Below are 16,036 nucleotides of genomic sequence, written 5' to 3'. Positions count from 1 at the left end.
TTTACCTCATAGGAGTAGAATGTGCACTATACTTTGTGAAGTCTAAATTAGCTTCAGAATGCCTTGATCTGGACACAACCTGCACACACGTTGACTTTGCCCAGTGGTGCAGGGCTCAGGTAGTGGGGGCAGACGAAATCACATCTCTCCTGGTGAGATTTTGTGGGATCTCATGGGATGGCAATTATCTCGTGGGATATTGCAGGGAGATAGGAGGAGCCAAGACCTTAAAATCCCTCATCCATTTGCTCCTTGTGAGATGCTCATTGTTGGTGTTAAGCCTCACTGGGGAAGTCACTGGCTGACAGGGCCAAAAATTATTTCCCACCCCCCTCCAACCTTAAGTGGCTCCTGGGTTGGGGGCTTTCCCAGCCTTCCCCTCAGTAGCATATGGCTTATTTATGTTAGTCAGTCTTGGAATTTTGTATGTTCCTGCAGGATCAGCACAGAAAGGGAAACCCCATGAGAGGTTGGGGGTGGAGTATTGGCTACGGCACACTCTAAGCTTGGGTTAGGGCCTCTGCCCAACTTGAATCTCTCACCCTGGATGTCCAATGAGGCCCTGGATGCTTGGTTTGCACCATTCCAGGGCTCAACAGAGGTTGTCTCCATAGGAAGGGGTTCGGCCCTTATCACCAACAATGGAGTGCCATTGCAACAGCAAAGGCTGTTGGAATGAAGAACTGGATCTGCGTTCTGCTGCCATGCCAAACCTGCTTTCCTCCTGTAGTCAATAAAGATCTGACCTGATTTCTCCCAACTCTGGTGCCTGTCTCAGTTATTTCACCACAGTCGCTGTGAACAACAGAATGTGTCTGCATGGGCAAGCAACAAAATATAGTAAACTACATATTATTTACTGGCTATTCATCCAACAGGATTTATATTCCACTCAGTCATCAGAACCTCTAAGCAGGTTACATAAAATATACATTAAATAAACCAATGAAAAGAGATGCTAAAGACAAGATTTCAAAATATAAAATAAAGTCAGTTTCAAAAATAGGTAACATTTGTAAGCTTCTTTACATAATATTTTGTGTTGCTGCTAATACTATTTGAACACCAATTTACATCAAACTATTCCTTTGTTAAGCGGAGGGGACAGAACTAGAGAGGGGACTTAGGCTGAATCTTATACCCATCAGCTCAGTCATGTGACCTAGAGACCCGCCATAGAAAACTATTTTAAAGCCTTGTTTTCCCTCTGCGAAGCAGCCCCACTGCTGAACCTAATTTGGATCTGGTGCAACTTACTCCAGCTTAATTTACACTCGCTTGCTTTGTGCCAGTTTCTTGGGCCTCAGATTGCTCTCCTGATATTACACACGTAAAGGGAAGTTTTCCTTCTGCCCATAACTGTTATGGGGAAGCCTTGCTCCTTTTCTCTTGCTATCTGGGAAGTCTTGCTTATAATCTTTTCCCTGCTTCTGCACACACTGTACAAACCTGTTCCAAACACCAAGACATTCCTTCCTTGTTCAGTCATCCTAAGTTCATGGAAAACAACATGACCTGCTCTTTATGCCTAGCTGACCACATCTACAGAACTTGATTATTGTATTCTTTCATGTTATGATCAATCATTAGTAATTGTTTTATGCCATATCAATCTCTAGTTATAATCTAATTAGGAGGCTTCTTGCCTGTCTAGTTCCAGCTCCGTTTCTCAGCCTTTAATCTATTAGTGATAAATGATCATATGTAATTCCCACCTCTCACATGTAATTCCCGCCTTGTACTTATGTTAACCAATCAGCAACAAGTTTCTTTGTGTATGTATCAACCAATCAGCCACAGGCCCACCTGTGGCAATGTTTGTAATATTCAATAAAAGAGGCTCCCGGGGTCCGCCCTGGCAGACGCCTCATGTGACACCTGCCTCTCATCTGTCGTGGATTCATTCCAACACACACGTACATAATTTTATGTGTATGCCGCCTTTACACAGTTCAAGCCATGCTCAAGGCGGCTTACATCATGAAAACAATACATAGCTACAACATAACAAAATCAGCCATCAATAGTAAATACAAAAATACAAAACCAAACTGAACAATTTCCACGTAAATCACAGCAAATGATACAAAAACAAAAAACAAAAACCCAGCAGCAAGAAGAAAAAGAAGAGGAGGAGGAGGAGTTTGGATTTGATATCCCGCTTTATCACTACCCTAAGGAGTCTCAAAGCAGCTAACATTCTCCTTTCCCTTCCTCCCCCACAACAAACACTCTGTGAGGTGAGTGGGGCTGAGAGACTTCAGAGAAGTGTGACTGGCCCAAGGTCACCCAGCAGCTGCATGTGGAGGAGCAGAGACGCGAACCCGGTTCACCAGATTACGAGACTACCGTTCTTAACCATTACACCACAATGGCTCTCAGTGACCCTTGAAACAAGGGTAGGGAATTCTTGGGATCAAATGCACACCCGCATACCCTATTATTCGCCCCTGCTTCATCCCTTTAGTGTTTCTCATGTATAGAGTGAAAATGTCACCTTTGAAAATGCCAACCCAGTTCACCAGATTACGAGTCTACTGCTCTTAACCACTACACCATGCTGGCTCAACTCCCTCCCCAGCAAAACCTCAGCAGCCTCAGGCTCCACCCTTCTAGAGCAGGTGTAAAAAGGCCAGAGCTTCCTGAGATGCTCAGTTCTCATTTCCAGTAGAATCATAGAATCATAGAGTTGGAAGAAACCACAAGGGCCATCGAGTCCAACCCCCTGCCAAGCAGGAAACACCATCAGAGCACTCCTGACATATGGTTCTCAAGCCTCTGCTTAAAGACCTCCAAAGAAGGAAACTCCACCACACTCCTTGGCAGCAAATTCCACTGTCAAACAGCTCTTACTGTCAGGAAGTTCTTCCTAATGTTTAGGTAGAATCTTCTTTCTTGTAGTTTGGATCCATTGCTCCGTGTCCGCTTCTCTGGAGCAGCAGAAAACAACCTTTCTCCCTCCTCTATGTGGCATCCTTTTATATATTTGAACATGGCTATCATATCACCCCTTAACCTCCTCTTCTCCAGGCTAAACATGCCCAGCTCCCTTAGCCGTTCCTCATAAGGCATCGTTTCTAGGCCTTTGACCATTTTGGTTGCCCTCCTCTGGACACCTTCCAGTTTGTCAGTGTCCTTCTTGAACTGTGGTGCCCAGAACTGGACACAGCACTCCAGGTGAGTAGAAGAGCCAGTCTGCCCAGGTCAAGTACCTTAAGATCAGGGCAGCATCAAGGATCAGCATGGCTTACTGACATCCAACACCCTTTTAGAATGTGGTTCCTTTGGGGTTCTTTTTAATTAGGTTATTGTTTGTGGTTTGATTTTATATGTGGTGGTCTTGTTTGTGAACCGCCCTGAGACCTCCAGGTATAGGGTGGTTTATAAATTGAGTAAATAATAAAAAAATAATCTGCTGAGGGCTCACAGCCATGCCACACACTGACCAGAACCCCCAGACCTTCTAGTCCTCTTTCACCATTGCAACCTACTAGTTTGTTGCCTTTCATTCTGGCCCTGACAATGGTGAAGCAATAGACAAAAAGTATTGGTAGCAGCCACTGCCTGCTTGTTCATTAGCTTGCTGCCTTTCAAATCCAATCCAATGCTTTTTCCCCCAGGTCAAGCCATGATAATCATGTTTAATACTTTTACCAGCTTCAAGGCTTTTTATTATACGATGTGTTGTTTAGTCATTTAGTCATGTCTGACTCTTCGTGACCCCATGGACCAGAGCACGCCAGGCACTCCTGTCTTCCACTGCCTCCCGCAGTTTGGTCAAACTCATGCTGGTAGCTTCGAGAACACTGTCCAACCATCTCATCCTCTGCTGTCCCCTTCTCCTTGTGCCCTCCATCTTTCCCAACATCAGGGTCTTTTCCAGGGAGTCTTCTCTTCTCATGAGGTGGCCAAAGTACTGGAGCCTCAGCTTCAAGATCTGTCCTTCCAGTGAACACTCAGGGCTGATTTCCTTAAGAATGGATAGGTTTGATCTTCTTGCAGCCCATGGGGCTCTCAAGAGTCTCCTCCAGCACCATAATTCAAAAGCATCAATTCTTCGGCGATCAGCCTTCTTTATGATCCAGCTTTCACTTCCATACATCACTACTGGGAAAACCATAGCTTTAACTATACGGACCTTTGTTGGCAAGGTGATGTCTCTGATTTTAAAGATGCTGTCTAGGTTTGTCATCGCTTTTCTCCCAAGGAGCAGGCGTCTTTTAATTTCGTGACTGCTGTCACCATCTGCAGTGATCATTATACGATGTGCAGAAGCAGAAATGTTAGACCTGTGAAGCAGAAGGATTTTAGTAACCTGTTAGCAGTGGCGTAGCGTGGGGGGTGCCAGGGGTGCCGGCCGCACCGGGCGCAACATTTTGGGGGGGCGCGTTTGGCCGGCCCTCCTCGAGGAAGCTTCAACTGCGTCCGACAGCCGGCTCGAGGCTCCTTCCGGCCGGGTCTCCCGACGGGGCGCTGCGGGCGGAGGCTCCGGCACCAAGCGCCACGCCGCCCAGGCTCTGGTCGCTGTCTGGACGCGCGCAGCCCGCCAAACGCGCCATCGGCGGCGCTCTAGTGCCTGCGCGCCAAGACTGCCCACCCGCCCCGACGGCCCCCCCCCACCCGCGCCGGAGGCCGGTCGACGCACTGGCCCCAGAGCCGCCCCCTCCCCGCGCCAGAAAGAAGCCCCCTCCCCGCGCCAGAAAGAAGCCGCGTGGGGACTAGCCGGCCCGGGGTTAGGGGGCGCAAATTACTTGCCTTGCCCCGGGTGAGGGGGCGCAAATTACTTGCCTTGCCCCGGGTGCTGATAACTCACGCTACGCCGCTGCCTGTTAGTAATTTTCAGGGAAGAAGATACAATGGTCACAAAAAGAAGTTTAAATGGCACACATTACAGCACATTCCTGCTTTGTAAGTTTCATCGTTGTGGTGTCAAATTGGTCACAAGAATCACATATCCTTAACAATAAGAACCTCAAAAAAGGGAATAAAGTTAAAACATACAGATTTTTATTTTCGTTTCTTGAGACATAGGGGGGTGGGACTATACTTGGAGCAACGGCATTATTTAGGGAAGACTGCATTCCTTCATCGCTCTGTGTGAATTATTGAATAAATTGCTTGGTAAGAACTGTTATCATTTCTCTGTTTCTTGACTGCTACCATGGGAGGGATCTGATTCCCCTAAGCCCAACATTACTAGACAGGGACAGTCTGACCACTGTATTCCATGTACTGGTAACATCAAAACTGTAATACCGCCATGTGGTCTATGTGGGGCTGTCCTTGGGCCTGGTTTGGAAACTCCATCAGTGCCAGACTGCTAATGGAGGCATCTAGCCAAGAATATAGGATACCATTGTTAAAACATCTGTCACATCTACTACCAAGTCAAATTCGATGTCCTTGAATTAATTTACAAAGCCTTGAATAATGTTGGTCCGATCACTGAGATCATCGTCAGCAGGGTCATTACTCCTTCTCCAAGTTGCTGTCATCACCACCAGACCCTCCACGTGTCCCTATTTTCCAGCGACAGTCCTGAATTTACAGGAGCCGTTCTGGTTTCTGATTTGATTGCAGAATGTCCCGCTTTTCCTTAGGATGTCCCTATTTCCATTGGAGAAATGTTGGTGGGTATGGAATAGGATATACTTATTTTCAGCAGAGACATGCCCCTCTTTCATCAAAGAAAGGTTGGAGGGTATGTTGTGGAACACACTGCCAATAGAGAGCCTGCAGATTTATATTTATTCCCTGGCCATCTGACTGGGTTTCCCCAGCCACTCTGGGAGGCTCCCAACAGAATATTAAAAACACAATAAAACATCAAGCATTAAAAACTTCCCTAATCAGGGCTGCCTTCAGATGTCTTCTAAAAGTCAGATAGTTGTTTATTTCCTTGACATCTGATGGGAGGGCATTTCACAGGGTGGGCGCCACCATCGAGAAGGCCCTCTGCCTGGTTCCCTGTAACTTTGCTTCTCACAGGGAGGGAACCGCCACAAGGCCCTCAGCGCTGGACCTCAGTGTCCAGGCTGAACGATGGGGGTGGAGACGCTCCTTCAGGTATACAGGGCCAATAGAAGTTGTGCCAGGGAAAGTGGGAAGTGAGGAATCAGATGTTTGGAACTGGAGTAGGCAATCTGATAACTAAAGTAAGTTTTGTAAAGGCCTCCAAAATGTGGGCCACAAAGAACATCAGAAGGAACATATGTTGGCCCTTGGGCCCTTAGCTCTGATCTGTTAGAAACAGAAATAGTCACTGATCAAAGTTAATGACACAAGATAATTTAAGTAAACATGGAATATCAGGGTTCCTATTTATACATCATGATTTATCAGGTCTGTGGTAGGTAGCTTGTATAAGCATTTATGATGATTCTCAAGGGAAAATTCAAAAGGGTATAGGAATAGAATGTTCCTGAAATGATTATAGTTGGACTTAGTTAAAAGAAAAGTGGTGGGTGTGCAATAAAATGAGTGATGGAGGATATAAAAAGAAAAACCCAACAGAGCCTTCCAAATTCCTCTTGATGAACAGCTATAGACACCTATGACAACCAGTTGAGACATCTTTCTCTTTAGGATTGTGAGTATGCTCTCCAACAGGGGAACTGGTGGAAGGGGAATGATCCATGCATGGGATGGGGTGGAGGAAACAAATAAAAAGAGGTTGTTGCTGGTGGTGATGTTTTGTATTGGAAGGGACACAGGGGGTCATTTTGCCTAATAATAATAATAATAATATATATATATATATATATATATATATATGCAGGTTTTGGTGTCCTCGGGTGTCTTCCCGTGTAAAAGTTGGGGTGTCTAGGCGACGTTTCGACGAGGTCTCACTCGTCATCTTCAGGCTGGTGCTTTCGGCTTCTTGTTACTGGAACAGAGCGGGATCTCAGTGTTTGAGTTCCTATAAATACTGTAGAGGGGTGTGGTGTATTGCCTCAAAAGTTCTGGGCAGAGGGGAAGTTCCCAGGCTAGTGTTCTTTTCTTCTTTTGTTCCTTAATTACTTGAGGGATATCTTGAGTGATTTCTTGAGTGATATTCTGAGTACCACTTAGGTGGGTCATTAGGTGTGGATTAGTTGCTAAAGCCTTCGTGTCTTGACCTCTTGAATTTGTGAAGAGTTTTTCTGGGAAGATGGCTGTACTGCACTTAGTTGTGCTTTGGCTTGGCTTCGTGTATAGGGGCGAGCTGTGGTTTTGTGCCCTGTGCCAGCCAGATCTGTGTAGGGATTGCAGGGGGGTGCAGCATCCGGAGGTGCCACTATGGTTTGGTTACTGGATGGTGTCTGTAATTTATCTGTGGAGAGGGTCTGGGTTTGGGTCTGGTGTGGTTGATTGGTGGTGGCGTTCTGTGTGCCTCTGGATCTGGTGTCGGTTTTTGTGGGGAGGGCTAATTTCCAGATGTCTGGCAGGCGGGACGTGTCGTCACGCTTGTTCATGTTGTGAGGGTGTTTCTCTATCTCGATGGCTTCCATGATTATTCTCTTGTGGTGATGTTCCATGTTAAAGAGCAATTTGGAATCTGCAAAATTAATTTCGTGTCCTGTTTCTTTCATGTGTTGGAAAAGAGAGGAAGATTTTTCTTCTTTTTTGACGGCATTCTTGTGTTCTGCGATACGTGCATTTATTCGTCTGTTTGTTTGTCCAATGTACGTGGCTGGGCAGACTTTGCAGGGTATTTCATAGACCCCTTGGTTTTCCAACTGGATTTTAAGCCAAAGCACAACTAAGTGCAGTACAGCCATCTTCCCAGAAAAACTCTTCACAAATTCAAGAGGTCAAGACACGAAGGCTTTAGCAACTAATCCACACCTAATGACCCACCTAAGTGGTACTCAGAATATCACTCAAGAAATCACTCAAGATATCCCTCAAGTAATTAAGGAACAAAAGAAGAAAAGAACACTAGCCTGGGAACTTCCCCTCTGCCCAGAACTTTTGAGGCAATACACCACACCCCTCTACAGTATTTATAGGAACTCAAACACTGAGATCCCGCTCTGTTCCAGTAACAAGAAGCCGAAAGCACCAGCCTGAAGATGACGAGTGAGACCTCGTCGAAACGTCGCCTAGACACCCCAACTTTTACACGGGAAGACACCCGAGGACACCAAAACCTGCATTCCTGTACCCGTGAAAATCTACGAAAACATATATATATATATATATATATATATATATATATATATATATATATATATATGCAGGTTTTGGTGTCTTCGGGTGTCTTCCCGTGTAAGAGTTGGGGTGTCTAGGCGACGTTTCGACGAGGTCTCACTCGTCATCTTCAGGCTGGTGCTTTCGGCTTCTTGTTACTGGAACAGAGCAGGATCTCAGTGTTTGAGTTCCTATAAATACTGTTGAGGGGGTGTGGTGTATAGCCTCCGACGTTCTGGGCAGAGAGGAAGTTCCCAGGTTAGTGTGACTTTTCTTCTTTTGTTCCTTAATTACTTGAGGGATATCTTGAGTGATTTCTTGAGTGATATTCTGAGTACCACTTAGGAGGGTCATTAAGTGTGGATTAGTTGCTACACTTAATGACCCTCCTAAGTGGTACTCAGAATATCACTCAAGAAATCACTCAAGATATCCCTCAAGTAATTAAGGAACAAAAGAAGAAAAGTCACACTAACCTGGGAACTTCCTCTCTGCCCAGAACGTCGGAGGCTATACACCACACCCCCTCAACAGTATTTATAGGAACTCAAACACTGAGATCCTGCTCTGTTCCAGTAACAAGAAGCCGAAAGCACCAGCCTGAAGATGACGAGTGAGACCTCGTCGAAACGTCGCCTAGACACCCCAACTCTTACACGGGAAGACACCCGAAGACACCAAAACCTGCATTCCTGTACCCGTGAAAATCTACGAAAGCATATATATATATATATATATATATATATAAAATTTATACCCCACCCATCTGGCTCGGTTTACCCAACCACTCTGGGCAGCTTTCAGCAAAATATTAAAATACAATAATTCATCAAATATTAAAAGCTTCTCTAAACAGGGCTACCTTCAGATTTCTTCTAAACATCAGATAGTTGTTTCTTTCTTTGACATCTGATGGGAGGGTATTCCACAGGGCAGGTGCCACCACCGAGATTCTGCCTGATTCCCTGTAACCTCACTTCTTGCAGTGAGCAAGGGAACCGCCAGAAGACCCTTGGTGCTGGGCTTCAGTGTCTGGGCAGAACGATGGGGGTGGAGATGCTCCTTCAGGTATACTGGGCAGAGGCCGTTTAGGGCTTTAAATGTCAGCACCAATACTTTAAATTGTACTCGGAAATCTACTGGGAGCCAATGTAGCAATCTTGCAACGCAGGAATCTTAACTTAAATTGTGGTGCCCAGAACTGGACAGAATATTCCAGGTGTGGTCTGACCAAGGCAGAATAGAGTAGTACAGTGGTACCTCAGGTTAAGTACTTAATTCATTCTGGAGGTCTATTCTTAACCTGAAACCGTTCTTAACCTGAAGCACCACTTTAGCTAATGGGGCCTCCTGCTGCTGCTGCGCCGCCAGAGCACGATTTCTGTTCTTACCCTGAAGCAAAGTTCTTAACCTGAAGCGCTATTTCTGGGTTAGCTGAGTGTGTAACCTGAAGCGTATGTAACCTGAAGTGTATGTAACCCGAGGTACCACTGTACTATTACTTTCCTTGATCTGGACACACTAGACTTCTGTTGATGCTGCCTACAATAGCACTGGCCTTTTTTGCTGCTGCATCACACTGTTGACGCCTGTTAAGCTTGTGGTCTACTAAGACCCCTAGATCTTTTTCACATGTACTGCTGGTATGTCTTTACTCACTGCTGTATTTTCATCCATGTTGTTTGTGTCAGGTGCCATTGAGGAGTATATACAGAAACCCTTCCCACGTAAGGAGTTCCCATTTCCAGCCAATCATCACCTCAAGATACTAAGTGTATATAGAAGAAGAGGAAAGCCAGACAGGAAGGCAATGAATGTCCTTTTTGGATCCCACCTTTACACTGTTGCCGCATTGTTCATCACTGCAGGAGTTTGGCCTGTTTATAGTGCCTTTCCGAAAGAATTAGGTGAAATACCCCAAGCCATGTACTTGGCTTTTTGGCTCAAGGGAAGGATTAGCAGTCTGAATGAAGAAATATGTCAGAAGCTAGACACATGTCAGATGGGTTGGGAGGAAATTCCTCTCGGTCTACCAGAAATGACTCTCCAAGCAAAATGCTTCCCTCCTGACTTCGAAAAGGAAACATGCCTGGGGGTCCTTTCACGTGGGCTTTTCGTATATAGCACGTTTTTGAAATATTTAAAAGAAACTTTATTTGCCAGTGAGCCACACGAAAGCAATTATTATTGGAAAGCAATAAAGATCCTCGCAGGTACCTTGAAGTCATTGATGAAAAATCCTGAGGCTGTCGAGTTTGTGGCTCCAGACTTGGAGGCACTGCTAGCAGAGCAGAGTAGCTCGACACCTACACTTATCAGGCATGTCATATTTAAAAGGTGCATGTTGTTTCTAGATGCAACTGTAAGGGCATATATCTACATTAAAAGCTCTTGACACAGTGCTCTGGATGCCACTTACAAGAAGAAAATGATAGAGAATTCACACTGTAGCCGACAAGAGCAGGGGGGGGGCTGGATTTCTTTTTTTTTCCTTTTCCTTTTCCTTTTTCTTTTACTATTAGTATTATTTTCTCATAACACAATAAGATTACAACTACAAAAGAAGAAGAAGCAAAGCATAGAAACAGAAAAGGGGACGAATACAATACAATAGAAATAAAGAGAGGGGAAAGAGGGAAAAGGAACGTTAACAAAAGATAAGAAAGAAGAACTTCCAATCTTCCACCTGTCAATTACATTAAAAAGGAAAATCTGATTATTTAAAGCCTTCAGTTCATGCATACATACATCTTTTCCACTTTCTGTTAAACAATGCTTCTTTTAAGTCAAGGTGTATCAGAATCATTCATTTCTTTTTCCAAAAAAAAGTCCAAGATAGCTTCCCTAATAGTTATTATTGTTAATAAATGTTATCCATATTGTTACTTTTCACTTTACCTCTATTAATTCCTACCACTGTTACTCCATGTGGAATAATACTAAATTCTTCTGTCCTTGTCCATATTAAAGTCTCTCCACTAAGATCACAAACTGAGTCAGTATTCCATTTCTGTTTCTTGTTGTATATCCACTAGTTTGTGTCCAATTTCGTATAGGAGTGGGGGCTGGATCTGGCCAGCTCACTACATCCTTATCTCAGACCCCCTCCTAAAAGTGGAGAGTTCATGAAGAAAACCTTATGGGCACCCAAAACTAGAACATTTATCCCCCATACACACACTTCACAGCATTCTGTTTGCATTTACAGTAATTGTCCCCGTGCTTTGAGTTACAAACTCCTGCCTTCAGAAAGGAAAAGATGCCTGGGTAGCTCAGTTTGTTACAGCATGGTGCTGATAATGGCAAGGTTGCAGGTTCGATCCCCATATGGGACAGCTGCCTATTCCTGCACTGCAGGGGGTTGGACTAGATGATCCTCAGAGTCCCTTTCAACTCCACAATTCTATGACAATCAGCTGTTTGGTTGCTTGCAAAGCGCCTCACACAGTGCTTCTGAGGTGCCAAGAAAATCTGAATTGCCACAGGTTGACCATCCTTGCCTTAGCTTAGTGGAATGCATTATCCTGCTTTAATGTATGTGCCATGAAGATTTATTACAAAATTTCCAAGTTAGAGCAAATTTGAAATGTTCAGTCTTCTGAAATTCTCTCACTTGGCTTCTCAATGCTGTGATCTTCAGATGAAGGGCGATATACAAATATAATTAATTCTGCTGCTGACACAATTCAAAGTGTCGGTGCTGACCTTTAAAGCCCTAAATGGCCTTGGTTCATTATACCTGAAGGAGTGTCTCCACCCCCATCGTTCAGCCCGGGCACTGAGGTCCAGTTCTGAGGGCCTTCTGGCGGTTCCCTCACTGCGAGAAGTGAGGTTACAGGGAACCAGGCAGAGGGCCTTCTCGGTAGTGGCGCCCGTCCTGTGGAACACCCTCCCATCAGATGTCAAGGAAATAAACAACTATCTGATGTTTAGAAGGCATCTGAAGGCAGCCCTGTTTAGTGAAGTTTTTAATATTTGATGTTTCATTGTATTTTTAATATTCTGTTGGGAGCCACCCAGAGTGGCTGGGGAAACCCAGCCAGATGGGTGGTGTATAAGTAAATGATGATGATGATGATGATGATGCAAAGAATGACATCACCTGAAAGGGAAAGGCACTCAGCCTGACTTGTTCCCCCATTAGACTTGTCCAGTCTTCTATGCTCCTTCCTTTTTATCACCTGCACATCCTTTGACCCCATAGAAGTAGAAATGATGCGATCCTTGACCAAGAGGAAGTTAGATTTGGGGCTCAATGAATAAAAAAAAATCCCTAAATCATTAACTTTAAAAATATTTCTTTCTATGGCTCCTGTGTTTGTGCTACCTCTGTTAGCAACAGTAGGGGTATGTGGGATGCCTTTCTCTATAAATTCAGCTTATGGCTCATGGACAGGTATTTTCTAGCACCTGATTTATTTCCTTCACAGCCTCCCCACTTCACCTTTTAGTGAGATGGGTGTTTCATTGCGATGGAAGTAACTGAACACATCACCAAAGGCAGCCATTTTGTGTATGCCTGCTCCTGCAGTGGCCATTTTGTGACTATTTCTGTTTTTGACAGAGCAAAGTTAAGGATGCAAGGATTTGTGTTCCTTCTTATGTTCCTTACAGCCTACACCTTGCAAGCTCTTACAGAACCTTCATAACCTGCATCGGCTACACCGGTTACCAATGTTTAACCCCACAACTCCCACTTTCCATGGTGTTATGTAGTGTAGTTTCACTATGTCAACCCACGACTTAATACATGGCATGTCCTCTGTTCTGCAGGTGGTGGTGAAGAAGGTGTTTCTGTTCTAAATATAGGCAGAAAGCTGGAATGTTGTAAATAACCTTTTCTCACAACACTCTACTAATTATATTTGTGAAATGAAACCCACATCAATATTTGTTATGTCACTGTCATCTGCTTCTGATGCCTTGCTCTGTGAAAAAGAAAACACATTTTCCTTTTAAAAAATAAATAAAAATCCTTACTGTCTCTGACAGTCAAATGAAATTCCACCACGGGCAGTCAGCAGACCTTCCCTATTAGTTAATAGCAGTCTTTCCCCATTAATTAATGCCTGCCATTTCTTCTTTGTAATATAGGCTCCCGCCCCCATCTTGCCGTATAAGTGATAAAAAGAACGCATTCATTTGGGAAGGTGATTTTTGGGAAATATTTATGGGTAGATGTTGGAGGACACACACACACACACAAAAGCAAGAGATCACATTCATTTAAAAGCTGTTTCTTCTCATGTGTTTATTCACATAAATTTTACAGGGGTCAGCAAACTTTTTCAGCAGGGCTGTCCTTAAGACCTTGTGGGGGGCCAAGCTATATTTTGAGGGGGGGGTGAATGAATTCCTATGCCCCACAAATAACCCAGAGATGCATTTTAAATAAAAGGACACATTCTACTCATGTGAAATCACGCTGATTCCTGGACCGTCCGCAGGCCGGATTTAGAAGGCGATTGGCCTGGATCCGGCCCCCGGGCCTCAGTTTGCCTACCCATGAGTTAAAACATTTCACACCTGCATTTCAATGATTGGCTTACTTTTAAAGATAAAATGATAGCTAAAATCCATGGGGCCTGATCTATGCACACCCACTGGCCACCCTGAGCATACGTGCTAGTTGGTGGGCATCATCTGCGGCATGTAGATTGTTAGGCCCCCATGTATATATACAGGTTTCGAACGTTCTCCAGCAACGAAATGTAACCTTGGAGAATGAGGTGCTTGATGACTACAGTTTTGGAGTCAGTATAGCTTGCTAGCATTTGAGAATCAGAGTCCTTCACCTGTTCATCCGGATAGGTCACAGTCTCAGGGTCTTCCATCAGGGACTTCAGCGTATTTGCTAGGTGCTTTGCTGTTATCCACGAATATGTAGGTGGCCGCTCAGAGACTAGAGTCTGTTCTATATATTTCAAAAATACCTCCATGTGAAAAAGCCCACTTGCAAGTGCTCTCAGGCAGGTTTCCTTGTCAAATGCATGTTCAGGATGGCATCTGTCTGCTGCGGTGATCTCGGGAATGCTGAAGGGGAAATTAGGATGATCATCTCCCTGGAATTCACATCCACCAGATTTCTCACACAGTTCTTTATCCCACTCAGTAGCCACATATTTGAGCCAAGTAGCCAAATTCATGGCTTGGGGCTTGTCAGGCTGACCAACAGACAAAGTTGCAAGGAGCAGCATAAGGATGGTGGCAGTGCGGAGAACGCGTCCATGTACAATGAACATTGTCTTCTGTTTGGGATTTCCTCCTCTCTCGTTCTTTCTCTCTCTGCTTTGTTGCTTGTGGGGATGACAGACTGAATCCTGGGATTCCCTTATGGGAGACAACAACAGCAAATAAACAGCAGAACAAAACCTGCAAGTATAGTAAAGGTAAAGGTACCCCTGACCATTAGGTCCAGTCGTGACCGACTCTGGAGTTGCGGCGCTCATCTCACTCTATGGGCTGAGGGAGCTGGCATTTGTCTGCAGACAGCTTCCGGGTCATGTGGCCAGCATGACTAAGCCACTTCTGGCAAACCAGAGCAGCGCACGGAAACGCCGTTTGCCTTCCCGCCGGAGCGGTACCTATTTATCTACTTGCACTTTGATGTGCTTTCGAACTGCTAGGTTGGGAGGAGCAGGGACCGAGCAATGGAAGCTCACCCTGTCATGTGGATTCGAACCGCCAACCTTCTGATCGGCAAGTCCTAGGCTCTGTGGTTTAACCCACAGCGCCACCTGCGTCCCTTGCAAGTATAGTAGGGACATTTAAAAAAGGCCCTTGCTTGGCGCCATAAACAACACAATTTTTTTTGCCAAGCCAGTGTCCCAAAAAAGCCATTGGCTCAGGCAAGAGAATTATGTGACCCACGAGAGCAGCAAAATTAACCAGACTGTACAACGGTAATGGAATAAAACCAGGCCAAGTATTTCCTGGCAGCAGCAGGCAGGGCAAGGGTTGGCATGACATTGGGTTCCAGGATCAGTTCATCATTCCACAATGGAATGATCTACTGGGTTTTGACCCCTTCGAACCAGAACGATGGGAGTCGGTCAGTGTTGAACCTTGCCGTGGTGCAAGCCAAACAAGTGAGGTCTCACTGGGGGACGAGAGGGCAGATTCCAACCAGGCAGATACCAAACCCACGCTTAGGTTTGCCGTGGTCAATCTTTCCCTCACAGGCCCCTTATACTATGTAGATCCTGCCCAATGCCATTTCTGCCCTCATACAAACAACGTTCTCCCACCCAACAAAGGAATTTCACTGAGGGAAAGGAGGGGGGAAATCCCAACCAAGTGCCAATCAGGTTGAAAGGGGGGGGACCTTTCTAACCCTGTCAACCAGTGACCCCAAATGGCTCTAACCCAGGGGTGGGTGGGAAGCTCTCAAATCAAAATGGCTGGGAGCTCAGGGTAATATTCAGGGTAGGCAAAGTAAAAGGTAAAGGGACCCCTGACCATTAGGTTCAGTCGTGACTGACTCTGCGGTTGCGGCGCTCATCTCGCTTTACTGGCCAAGGGAGCCGACGTACAGCTTCCAGGTCATGTGGCCAGCATGAGTAAGCCGCTTCTGGTGAACCAGAGCAGTGCACGGAAATGCCGTTTACCTTCCCGCGGGAGCAGTACCTATTTATCTACTTGCACTTTGACGTGCTTTTGAACTGCTAGGTTGGCAGGAGCAGGGACCGAGCAACGGGAGCTCACCCCGTCATGGGGATTCAAACCGTGTGTATTCTTATTAATCAGAGTTCAATCCTTCCTTTACTTTGCGAACGCAACAGGTAGGACTCAAACCAATGGCTTCAAGTTACAAGAAAGGAGATTCTGACTCAATATCAGGAAGAGCTTTCTGACAGTAAGAGCA

General features: G+C 45.2%; 2 long non-coding RNA genes across 2 annotated transcripts in view; both read left to right on the top strand.

Annotated features, from left to right (window-relative positions):
* The window catches only part of LOC310702856, a 960,387-nt gene that overhangs the window by 796,762 nt on the left and 147,589 nt on the right, over positions 1-16,036 (top strand). The window lies entirely within an intron of this gene.
* Positions 6,535-11,057, top strand: LOC310704607. The gene is made up of 2 exons (XR_014524917.1): positions 6,535-6,589; positions 9,864-11,057. It is a non-coding gene; the product is annotated as an uncharacterized lncRNA (long non-coding RNA).

The sequence above is a fragment of the Podarcis liolepis genome (assembly GCF_965112155.1).
Source record: "Podarcis liolepis genome assembly, chromosome: 3".
Classification (NCBI taxonomy): Eukaryota; Metazoa; Chordata; class Lepidosauria; order Squamata; family Lacertidae; genus Podarcis; species Podarcis liolepis.
This window is presented reverse-complemented; position numbering and strand designations above follow the sequence as displayed.